We start from the raw sequence: 12,028 nt of genomic DNA on the forward strand, positions 1-12,028 counted from the left end.
ATCGTGTGGCGCGCCGACCACTTATATATGAGCTATGGTATTGAGATAGTTTCGTCGTTATATCCGTTGATCTGTATTCGCTGTATTTTTCCCCGAGCATGCCCCCTTCCCCTTTTTAGTTGATATTCTCTGTTGTTATTTCTGTTGCCTTTGTATATATATATCTGCACAGGTTGTTTTTGGTAGGTCCTGTCTAGCCTCGTCACTACTTCGCCGGGGTTAGGACAGGCACTTACCAGGACATGGGGTCGGTTGTGCTGATGCTACACTTCTGTGCTTTTGCACAGATACCGGAGCAGGAGCTTTTGGACAACAGTAGGAGCGTTGGGAGCTTAATTTAGCCCGGAGATTTCCGAAGTAGCCTTGCTGGCGTCCGCATGGCCCGGAGTCTCTCTTATCTCTGTCTTTCATTTGATTTCCCTTGTATCGGATCAGACAGTACTGTATTCTTATTCAGACTTTGTATTTAGCATTCAGTAGAAGTTCGTGAGTTAGTGACACCAGATCTGGGTAGAGGTGTATTTGAATTTTCGCACTTGGTTTCAGTTATTTATATTTCGAGACTTCCGCTTTTATATTAATTGCCTCGTTCTTCTTTATACTGTTAATGATGTTGAGAGAAGTGTTAAATTAATTGGCTTGCCTAGCTCCTATTAGTAGGCGCCATCACGACTCCCGAGGGTGGTAAATCCGGGTCGTGACAAATTTAGATTAAATTATAAGAAACTTTACTCTCATTATCATGATCTCCATCACGATGTCAAGTCTCAAAATTTAATCAAGGACCTTATCATGTTAATCAAACAATTAAATAACTATGATAAAACAATATCAGATGCCATATATTTTTATATCAAATAATGTTCACAAAAATATGTTCAAATCATCAAATATGAAATTGGATCTATGGCATATCTACTATATCCCTAACATACACTTCTTACAGTTCGATCACCACGGATCATCATCCGACTCATCTTCGGGCACCACCTTCTCACTAGTATCATCATCATCAAGTTCAAGCATCCCAGGAAGCGGTATTCCCTCCAAAAGCTCCAAGCAGGCAAACTCTCCCATTGAAATGTGGGTCATCCTGTCCGCAAGCCCCATCTTTTCAACAGCAGCAACAGTGTCGCCACCTGCTATGGTTGTTTTTACTCCACGTCCTTCAAGTCCTGCCAATTTTTCTGCAATAGCCTGGATAGTATATACCCAAAAAAATTATAGATACAAAACACCAACTAACAAAACTAGACTATCTTCAAACTACACCAGAAGAATAATCTTGTGGTGAAAATAAACAAGATCTTCATTTATACCTTCGTTCCAGCAGAAAATATTTCAATCTCGTACACTCCCATAGGTCCACTCCAAATGATAGTTCTGGCGGAGTCTAGTACTTGGCTATAACAGTATGGTTACACCTCTTCTAATTGCCTTCTTATAAAGTGATTCCGCTGGACCAAACATGTCCTCCTCCACAAGTGAGGATCCAACAGAGCCCCCTTGGGCCTTGAAGAAAGTAAAGATCAGACCTCCGCCAAGGAGTAAATGGTTAACCCTCTTATCTAAAAGGTTATCTATCACACCAATCTTAGCTGAAAGTTTTGAACCACCAACAATGGCAACAAATGGCGCCTCTGGATATGCTACATCTTCAAAAAAAATAGCGAAGTTCCTAAAAGCATCAAGCAACAACAGAATACAAAAATTAAGCCACCGACAAAGCACTAAAAGAGTTACAAGGCAAATACAGAAACTGTTTTAAACACCAAATTAAATATTCAATTGTGTTCTACACAGTGAAGCTAATTTTCAGTGAACCCTTCTTCCCTACCTTATAAAATTTTCTTCATACATTTCTGTAACACCCCGAAAATTTTTGAAATTTTTAAAAGCCATTAAGAAGTTTGAGTGTGCTAATTACATTGATTTGTGTGCAAACTAGGGCTAATAATATGAAAGATATCTATTGAATATGATTAATGAATGTACCAGGTGTATTTGAGGTGATATAGGATTTAGGGGAGGTCAAGCTAAGTTGGAAACTATACGATGGACTAAAGTTTCAAATGTGCACGCACAAGGCCTAACTCTAAACATACCTAACTCACAATCTATAAAAAGGTATGTGAACGAGTCTAGTTTGCAACGCTTCAAACTATTTTCATTTGAAATATTTCTACAAAAAGTTATTATGTTTCTACCAAAACGATGATAGAGCACGATCACGTGGATTAAGGTCGTGAAAATTTCACAGTCAAAAAATTCATAATCCGTACGTTTTTCATTTGGAGTCCAGCAACGGCTGGTTTCAAGTAATCAGCAACCTTTTCGGTGGAAGCATGTAGTTTATATGCAGTCCTAAAGCAATCATTGACATACAAATCTACAAGAGAGGCCAGCTGCTTTGCAAACTCCGGATCATTCTGGACCTCTTCATGATGGAATCTCAGATTTTCCAGTACGAGAACCCCTCCTGATGGCATATTAGAAACCATATTCTCAACTTCTTGACCAATACAATCATTCGCCATCTCGACCTCTAAGCAAAATTGGAGTATAGGATAGCCTCTTTAGACAACTAGAAGAAACAAAAGCAAGAAATGAGAAACAGAACAAGAACATACCGTAACTCCCAATAGCTCTGATAGTCTAGGCACAAGTAATTTCAAGCTGTAGTTTGGATTTTTAGCTATTGGATGACCCTAGGACTAGCGATTCGGATGATCAAAAAAGGGATTTGGTTTGTAACAGCAATAGCAAAGCTAAAGCTTACAAGATGGGAGGCAAGAATAACACAAGAGCCGCATTTCATCAAATACTTAATGGTATCAACAGAGGCTTTGATTCTGGCGTCATCGGTGATGTTAAGGTTGTGATCCAACGGAACGTTCAGATCAACTCTGACTAATACTTTCTTCCCCTTTAGATCTTCTTCTTTAGAGATGACACACACTTCTTCTACTTTCTTACTCAAATGATCACTCAACTATTTAAAATTATCTCATAAAGTCACTTTACTTTAGTTTGTAACAACAAAGTCACTTAACTATGTTTATTGCACTCAGAAGGTCACTCAACTAGATTTTTCAAATTTTGGATCGCCAAATACCTATTTTACCCTCTAAATTAAAATTTTTTATCTACTTCTATTTTTTTAATCTTTTTAATATTATAATTTTTCCTTTTTAATTTATATTATGGACTTACATATGTAATAAATAAATATTTTTATAAATTAAAAAGTAAAAAGTATTTAAGCATCTATAATGCTGGAATAACAAAATAATGAGCATAGTAAAAGAATTAATTAGAATANTTTTACACAATTCAGAATGAAGAAAATAAAGGTTGTAAAATATATATTTCATGCGCGTAGTATAAAAATAATTATTTAAATAAAAGTGTTTTTATAATATACATTATATAAAGTTATGCTCAATTATATTATATATATTCCATGCATGACTTAACATAACATATTTTATTTGTACAGATAGTGCCCCTGCTTTTCGGTGATATAACTTTTGTCGTCGGAAAGTTGGTAGAAACATAATAATATAATTGAGAATAATTTTCAAGAATATATAATGTATATTATAAAAATACCTTTATTTAAATAATTTTTTTATATTACGTGCATGGAATATATATTTTACAACCTTTATTTTCTTTCATTTTGAATTGTGTAAATAAATTTTTGAATTTTTTTTAATATTAAAATTATTATTACAACTAAATTATTCTAATTTATTCTATTACTACGCTCATTATTTTGTTATTCCAGCATTATAGATGCTTAAATACTTTTTACTTTTTAATTTATAAATAATATTTATTTATTACAAAGGTAAGTCCATAATATAAATTAAAAAGGGAAAATCATAATATTAAAAAGTTTAAAAAAATTGAAGTAGATAATATTTATAATTTAGAGGGTAAAATAGGTATTTGGCGATCCAAAATTTGGAAAATTTAGAAGTAACCTTCTTAGTGCAATAGGCATAGTTTAGTGCCTTTATTGTTACAAATGAAAGTAAAGTGACTTTAGGAGATAATTTATGATAGTTGAATGAACATTTGAGTAATGGACTCCAATTTTTTACGACGACGAAGAAGCTGAAAAACAAGTACAACTTGATCAAACGTGCTCAACAATGACTCTAAGTGAATAAGCTTAAACAACTCACTTTCCTCCAAATACGTCGGTCGAAGACATCTCGATGTACATTGAAGAATCCCTCGTCCAACTTCAACATATTGACCAGTGAAGCAACGATGGATAGGTTTTCAACGATGCATATATATTATATGCTGCTCAAAAGAGGAGGCGACATCGTTCTTCAGAACCTCTATCGTTTCCAGAGGCATCACCTTTTTTCTCGAAATGCTATTTTGGTCCTTAAGTAATACTTAATTCTTTTATTAGTCCTCGTATTATTCGGTAAAACACACTAATCGTGCAATTTTACTTGGAGATAAATAAACTAACTGAACTAACAAAATTTAACAACATAATCATTATTTATAAGAAGGAAAAAGGCATAAAACCCCATAAACTATGACAAAATTCCAAACTACACATTTTTATCTTTTTGAGGGATCCTATTAACCTCATTAACTTATTTAAAATAAAATTGTTATACTTTTATTTATTTTATATATAAGTACAAAGAGAGTATATTTCACTCTGTCAAACGGAGTGACACGGAAAAAAAATATATTACTTAAAGTTTTAATTTTATAAGTGTTTTTTTATTCTTAAAAAATATTATTTCTTTCATTCTAATTTATGTGAACCTGTTTGACTGGCACGGAGTTTAAGAAAAAATAAGATTTTTGAAATTTGTGGTCCTAAACAAGTCAAAAAGGGGCCCAGAGTATTTGTGTAATTATAAAAGCTTCTCAAATTGTAACTTCAAGCTAAATTGTTTCCACATTTAGAAAAGGGTCATTCTTTTTTAAATTGACCAAAAAGTAAATAGATTCACATAAACTAGAAACGGAGGGAGTACATTTTTAGTCTTTTTATCTCCCCTATTATTTCCCTTTTCACCAACTTCGTTGTTTCGCTCTTTGTCTTTTGACTTTCTTTTATTTTCCTATGCAACTCAGATCTTTCTCTTTCTTATTCTGTTTATGAATTAGAGTTCTAAAATTCATACCACACGAAACTGGCTTGGAATAATAAATTTTCTTATTTAGCATGAGTTTTTACAGAATATGAGATATTTGGGAAGTTTATGGAGTTTTTGAATATACTGGATAAGTGTGTTTTGGGTGTGAAAATGTGGTATATATTTTTTTGCCATCAAGAATTGAAGGGGGTTAGCCACTTTATTAGCGATGGTGGAGTGGTGCTTTGGGTGGTGGATGATGGAGGTGGAAAGAAAAAAGAAAAAAAAATAGTGGGGGGGGAGAAGGGGGGAGGGGGGGATTATGCCTTTTCCCTTATAAGAATATAAGCAAAAAAAATAAATAGAAACAGGTTGGAGCTAAATCCATGGCAATCAGTGAATGAGAATGGAGAAATCATAACTCTCCAATATAAGAAACTTATAGAGAAAGTATTTTGTGCAAATCATAACTCTTTAATTAACTCTCCAAGTATCCAAGTTATTTCTTCTACAGCTGAAGCCAAACTCAGATACTCAGCTTTGACCGGGCTTTGAGACACTATTTGTTGCTCTTTTGACTTCGATGAAATCAGGGGATCAACAAACTTTACCATGTATTCTATACTGCCCTCCTTGTATTTGGGAATGCAGTCTAATCCGAGTCATACCAGTAAGTCAAATCATGTGTAATCTTCGCCTTCTACAAATTCTTGTCCCGGTGAAATTTATGTAGTATTTGGGATAAAATCTCTTACATAATTTACTACGCCCAAGAATTGTTGGATCTGCTTTATTATGAGGTTGGTATCCGAAAATTTGAGTAGTTCCTGACATATATGTGGTCCTGGACTGTATGCACCTTGGACAAAATGCATTCCGAGAAAATGGATATGGGTAAAACCATGATCTCTCCATTGTCTAGGAAAATCATCAGGGATTTGAAAGGTAATAAATTATTCTTCTCTAGTGGCAAGAATAGGATGCTGGTCAAGTTTTGAGACAACAACATATTCTTTAACTCCTTTTGGTTTGTGTTGGATTAAGAAACGGATTTGGGTCCATGGTGCAAATGATTTTTTGGCAAAAGGCTGAGTAAGGATTTATAAAGGGTAGTTCAGTGGAGGTTACTTTTTGTTCGTCGGGTAGGATATCCACTTCATAGAGGTAATTTTTTGTACAAGATTTTATATAGAGTAGGGGACATATTCATTTTTGCAAGGGAAGAGGATGATGGAAATGACTCAGACATATTTAGTAACACATCCAAGAGAGCATAGCGCTGAGGAGCTCAAATCAGTTCGGATGCCACCCCGCTCGGATTGAGGGAGTACTTCTTTACCCTACCCTTACCCTATATTTTGCTTTGATTGCATTGGAGGCAATGCAAACTTTTGTGTAGGGGAGGGGTATTGATGAGTTTTGGTGTGCTCGACACTTTTTGATGCCATTATAATTTCTTTTTAGTCTTTTCTCTTCTTTTCTTTTTGTTGGTCTTTTGTCTCATGTTTTCTAGGAATTAGCAATAATCTCTTTGAATTTTCTTTGCCATGATTCTTTCCCGAAAATGCAACTTGAACCGAGATTTTTTTAATAGTGTCGGTGTCCCAAAGTCAAATTTTGACTTGTTTAGCAATAGTATTTAGATGTATGCCTGGAAACAACTTTCCATGAAGTGCATACTTTTGAAAATTCTAGGAAGTGGTTGAGTTGATTATTCTTGGCATGATCCTTAGGTTCCATTGTTAGCTTTAGTGTCACTATGTAGCTTTTAGGCTATAGTAACTTTTTTCTTTCATGTGTTTCAATTGGCTTGGAATACATATATCTGCTTTGAGTGTGTGTGTGCCATGTGAGGTGAGGTTGTCCTTGAGTTCTTTTGTGTCAATTGTGGTCAAGAACTTGCCCCAAGTGTGTTTGAGGCAAAATTCTAGGTTGTGCTTGGTTTAGAAAATGAGTTCAGGCTTTCTTTGGACCGTTTGTGCCTTTAATTACCTGCCTTGTATAAAATTATCCTAGTCAATCTTTTTGAGCCTTTAGCCATTTTATTGGCAACTACTACAAAACCTTTTCCCTTCTTATGATAACCTCTTTTGATGCCCGGACTTTCTTAAGCACTGAAATTACAATCTAGGCCAAATGTGATGTGGAAGCTACTTGAAGGTGAAGAAACAAGAACACTAACAAGAAAAGAAAAAAACGAAAAGAAAAAGACAGCAATTTGAAAAAAAAAAAAGAGAGAAAAGAAGAAGAGAGAAAGAAGAGAAAAAAAGAGTTGAAATAAAAAGGGAAGACTAGAGACTCTTAACAAAGGTGGTGATCACAAAAGGAAAGATTGCAAGCTAGGGAGCTCTGATGGTGTAATTCAATCATATCATCTAGTTGAAAAAGGGATTAAAAAAAGGGTAGAATTTTGAAAAGAATTGTGTTTTGAATTATCAAGATTGTAGTGCTCAGGCTGGTCGTAGTCACTCTTTACCCATATTGATGCCCTACCTCCAACCAAAAGTCTACATACATTCTCGCAAGTCGTAAATGATTTTGAACTAGGCACACCTGCATTATTGGAGATTTACGGGAGGGGCAAGCCTATGGCACTACTTTTATTCATTTGAACTTCTTTTGTGAGAGAGAGTGCTTACTTCTTTTGATTCATATCCCACTTTTGCTTTGAAAATATCATAACGTGTGTGAGAATCTCTCTTGATTTGTGATGTCATATGGAAACTCGGGTGTGATTAATGTTTCTTTACTCAATTGGGACATATGAACAAAAGAAAGTGGCCTTGTGACTTAAAGATAATTTTAGAAGCTGTGGGATCATAGTTTGAAAATCTTTTTGACTTGCTTGGTACTTATGTAGTTTTGAAATTAAAACCTTTATAAGTTGTTGTGGGGTCATGCATTTGAGTATAGTTGTGGTACCAACCGAAGTCATGAGTTTTTGTGCTTGAATGCTTCTTAGCTTGGTTGTGATGCTAGCTTTAGCTTGTGAGCTTAAATGTTTAGCAGCTTCAATGAAATGATGCCTATGTCTGAATCTTGATTTGCTTGAGAACAAGCAAAGGATAAATTTGGGGGAGTTGATCTCTGTGTTTTTATAGGATTTTGTGCCCCATTTATTAAAAAAAGGGGACTAATTATGCTTTGAATGGCTTGGTTTTAGGTGATGAAGTTTTGAGTACGCTTAAAGAAAGGAGTGGAATCAAAAAATCAAGAAAAGACCAAGTCCAAGTGAAAAATGGAAGAAAAGTTGAAGTTTGAGTTGAAGACTCCGCGTAGCCTTGCGAGGGCAAACTTGCGTAGGCTACGTAGAGGAAGAGTTGATATGTAAAGCTTTAAGGACATTCTGGTTTTGCCTACGTAGGTTTGCGTAGGCTACGCAGATATCCTACGCTGAAAAAACCCGAATTATTCAAACTTGTGTAGGCTACGGAATTAGCCTATGCCTATGCATCCAGCCTACACAATGGACCGAAGGGCAATTTTGTTTAGTCGTGGGACTTAGTATAAATAACTATTTTAAGTCATTCTAGGGTATCTTTTTGGCAAGAATACTTTTTGTAGCAGCATTTGGGATTTCTTCTTTGGGATTTTTGGTGACTTCACCATTGTTCTATACAATCTTTCTATCCTCTTTAGCTATTATGTTTAGACTTTCATCTCTTTTTTGTATTTTCCTTACTTAATATGTCTAGTTAAGTTTTTAAGCTAGAATTGTAAACACTAAATGTGATTATGTTTTTGGGTTATTAATATAAATTCAAAATTTGATTAAGCTTTGTGTTATCTAATTACTCCATGCTTTATTGATTAATTTGTGATTGCAAACACTAAATCCATGCCTATTATGCTTGTTCTAGTTTGGAAAAGTAGAACTTAGCTTTTGTACAAAGTAATTAGTAAGGAATTAATTGGGTTAACCATTTGATTAATGAAACCTAGCTAGCAATAGTGTGATTTTTACTTGGGCTAATCAATTGCTTATCATTGAGCCTCGGTTCTTTTGGAATAGCAACTTAGGGTAGAAACTTGTTAAGTGTTGGAAGACATTAAGTTGGTAGAATAGAAATTGTGGTCACATAACACATGCTTAATACTAGAATTGAACGTTTGTATACCCAAAAGCATAGCCTACACGAAGGGGGAGCAATCCTATACCTTGTTTGTTACAACTACATTTTACGCGCATTCTAAGTGTTTGATAAAATTCCTAAATTAGTTTTTATAGTCATTCTAGAAGTAATTGAACAACCACTCCTTTTTTAAATATTACATTAAGAATCATCAAGTTTATACACATTTGCACACTCTAACACACACCTACTCCTTGTGAGATTCGACCCTAACCTTGTTGGGTTTATTATTGTTAACAACCGTGCTACGCTTCATTTAGAGGTGTAAGATTGGACATCATCTACTTTCGTGCAGTATTGAATCAACATCTATGATGTCTAAGCTCACACCTTTATAGCAAGGGTAATTCTACTATTCTTTGCAAATACTAGTACTCTTGAGCTGCAACTAAGATTCCACTTGTCCATAATTTTGTCATATTTGGTGAAAGTATTTAGAAATTTATTTATATCCTACCAAAATATATATGTTTTTTCGTTTCTCTCTTGTTTCTTCCTTGAAATATTATAGTATTTTTTTTATAACAGCGATTGATTGATGAGAAACTACACCAAGCGGGTGCACCATCGTGAGTCGTGATGGTGCCTACTCGTGAAAGCTAGGCAAGCCAACTATTAAGGTTTTAACCCATTAGCAATCAACCCAAACAGATATAAATAATAACTAAAGTTAAACAGATGATATGTGCGGAAGAGTTATAACATGATCAAATAATCCAATACATGTCTACCCACGGATCTGGTGTCACAACTTCACGAACAATTAAGATTTTTACTACAAACACAAGTATGGAAAGAAAAGTACAATTGTTCTCGAAATGAAAAGAGACAGCAGAAAGCTAAAACAGGGAAGGGGGACTTCAGGCTCTGCGGACGCCAGCAGATCTACCTTGGCCTCCTTGGACTGAAGGCAGCTACCTCAGCTACTCATCGGGTCTGATACCAAAATCTGCACAAAAGAGTATAGAGTGTAGCATCAGTACAACCAACCCCATGTACTGAGTAAGTGTCGAGCCTAACCTCGACGAAGTAGTGACGAGGCTAGGACACGACAATCACATATACCTGTGCAGTTAAATCATATACAAACAGAATCATAATAACAGGAATTAACAGAATAAGGTGGGAAGGGGATATGTTGTGGGGAATATCAGATTCTAACAATAAGCCAATAATGAAGTATCAATAAGGAAGCATAATGAACATCATATCTATCATCAAGAATAATGAAACGGTAACACGTGCACCGTGTTAATACCCAATTTTTCCTCAAACTTTTTTTAAATTTGCATATATACCTTCAAAATCACTTTTTATAATTATTGGTATTTTTCCATAATTTTTCCATATTATTATCAATTTATTTTTCTAATTTATTCAGTACTGTATATCCAATAATTATTCATAAATTACATTACAAGTAATTTCAAAGTATTTCTTAGCTCAATATATCATTTTTAATCCTATTAGGATTTAGTTATTTCACAAATTAGCCAATTTGGCACTGTTTTGCTATAATTACAACAATTTTGCAGTTATAGCCTAATTGTACACTTTATGCTATTTTAATTCAATAATCAGTCATTTTATATTTAAAATATTAGTTAATTACCTTAATTTCACCTATTTAGCTTTAATTTCATTTTATCTAATTATTAGCTATTTTTATTAATTATTTATCTAATTTTGATGGGTATTTAACAATTAGCCATTCTTATTTAAATTATAGCCTAATTAAACCTGGTCCAAATTAAATAACCCACCAGACCCCAAGCCCAATACCCTATGCTACCCTGCCCAATCCCCATTCCATCTGAGTAGTTGATTATTTTGAATCAACGGTCCAGATCAGCCCCTTCCTAATTTAACCCCCTAATGACTACCCCAGTCTCTCATCCCTCCCCCCCCCCCCCCGCTCATTCTCTCTCAACCGTTCTCTCTATCTCCCTCTCTCAATCTCTGGTTCTCTCTAGAACCTTCTCTTCTTCCCTTCTCTCCGATGAACCTTGTCCACCTTCTCCGACCACCTCCCTCGCCGGAAACCATGGCCTCTCATCATCTCCTGACCTCTGCTTCACCCCACGCCGGTTTGATACTACCCTGAGGTCCTCAGGTGAACCTGGAGTGGTTCAACTCCTACCCATGGTCCTTCATGCCATTTTTCGGCCACCTCCGGCCGTTCGAGTAAGATCTATGACTTTTCCGGTTAAAATCGGTAACATTTTAAGGTTTTCTCATCTTCTCTGGTTCTCTGAAACCCTAACTCTTAAGATTTTCCGATTTCTTTTAGATCTGTCTTAGATCTGTGTATATTATGAGCTTTTGTTGTTTTCCTCAAAGGTTTTTTTCGATTTTTCTAAAGTAACTCTTCATCTTCAACTAGGGTTTTAACCCCCTTTTCAAAAAAACGCTTTTCTTCTGATTTTTTTAGTATAAATCTACGACTCTCACTGTGTTTAAACGTTTGTTTGAGCCTTCTCCTTTATCCAAGTTATTCTGTTGAAAACCCTAATATTTTCTTAAGTTTCTGAGTTCGTCTTGGGTGCTATGTTCAATTAATCTGTATATTTCTTATGAACGTTCTGTGATTCTGTGGTTTTACCCTATGTTTGCTTGTTAGAGTGTCTGGTTGCAACTATTCCTGCCTATTATGTGATCCTATTCTATTTCTTGTTCACCAATGTTGCTGAAACTTCACTTCTCCTGCCTGTGTTATATCTATTCTGTTAATTTAGGTCATGCTCTATGTGAATTCCTGATTTATATGGTTTTTAC

The 12,028-nt window shown here is 35.0% G+C and overlaps 1 pseudogene; it reads right to left on the reverse strand.

The window, feature by feature from the left end:
* Positions 1 to 951: 951 nt before the first annotated feature.
* LOC109211483 lies at positions 952 to 6,568 on the reverse strand (annotated as a pseudogene).
* Positions 6,569 to 12,028: the final 5,460 nt, after the last annotated feature.

The sequence above is a fragment of the Nicotiana attenuata genome, unplaced genomic scaffold (assembly GCF_001879085.1).
Source record: "Nicotiana attenuata strain UT unplaced genomic scaffold, NIATTr2, whole genome shotgun sequence".
Classification (NCBI taxonomy): Eukaryota; Viridiplantae; Streptophyta; class Magnoliopsida; order Solanales; family Solanaceae; genus Nicotiana; species Nicotiana attenuata.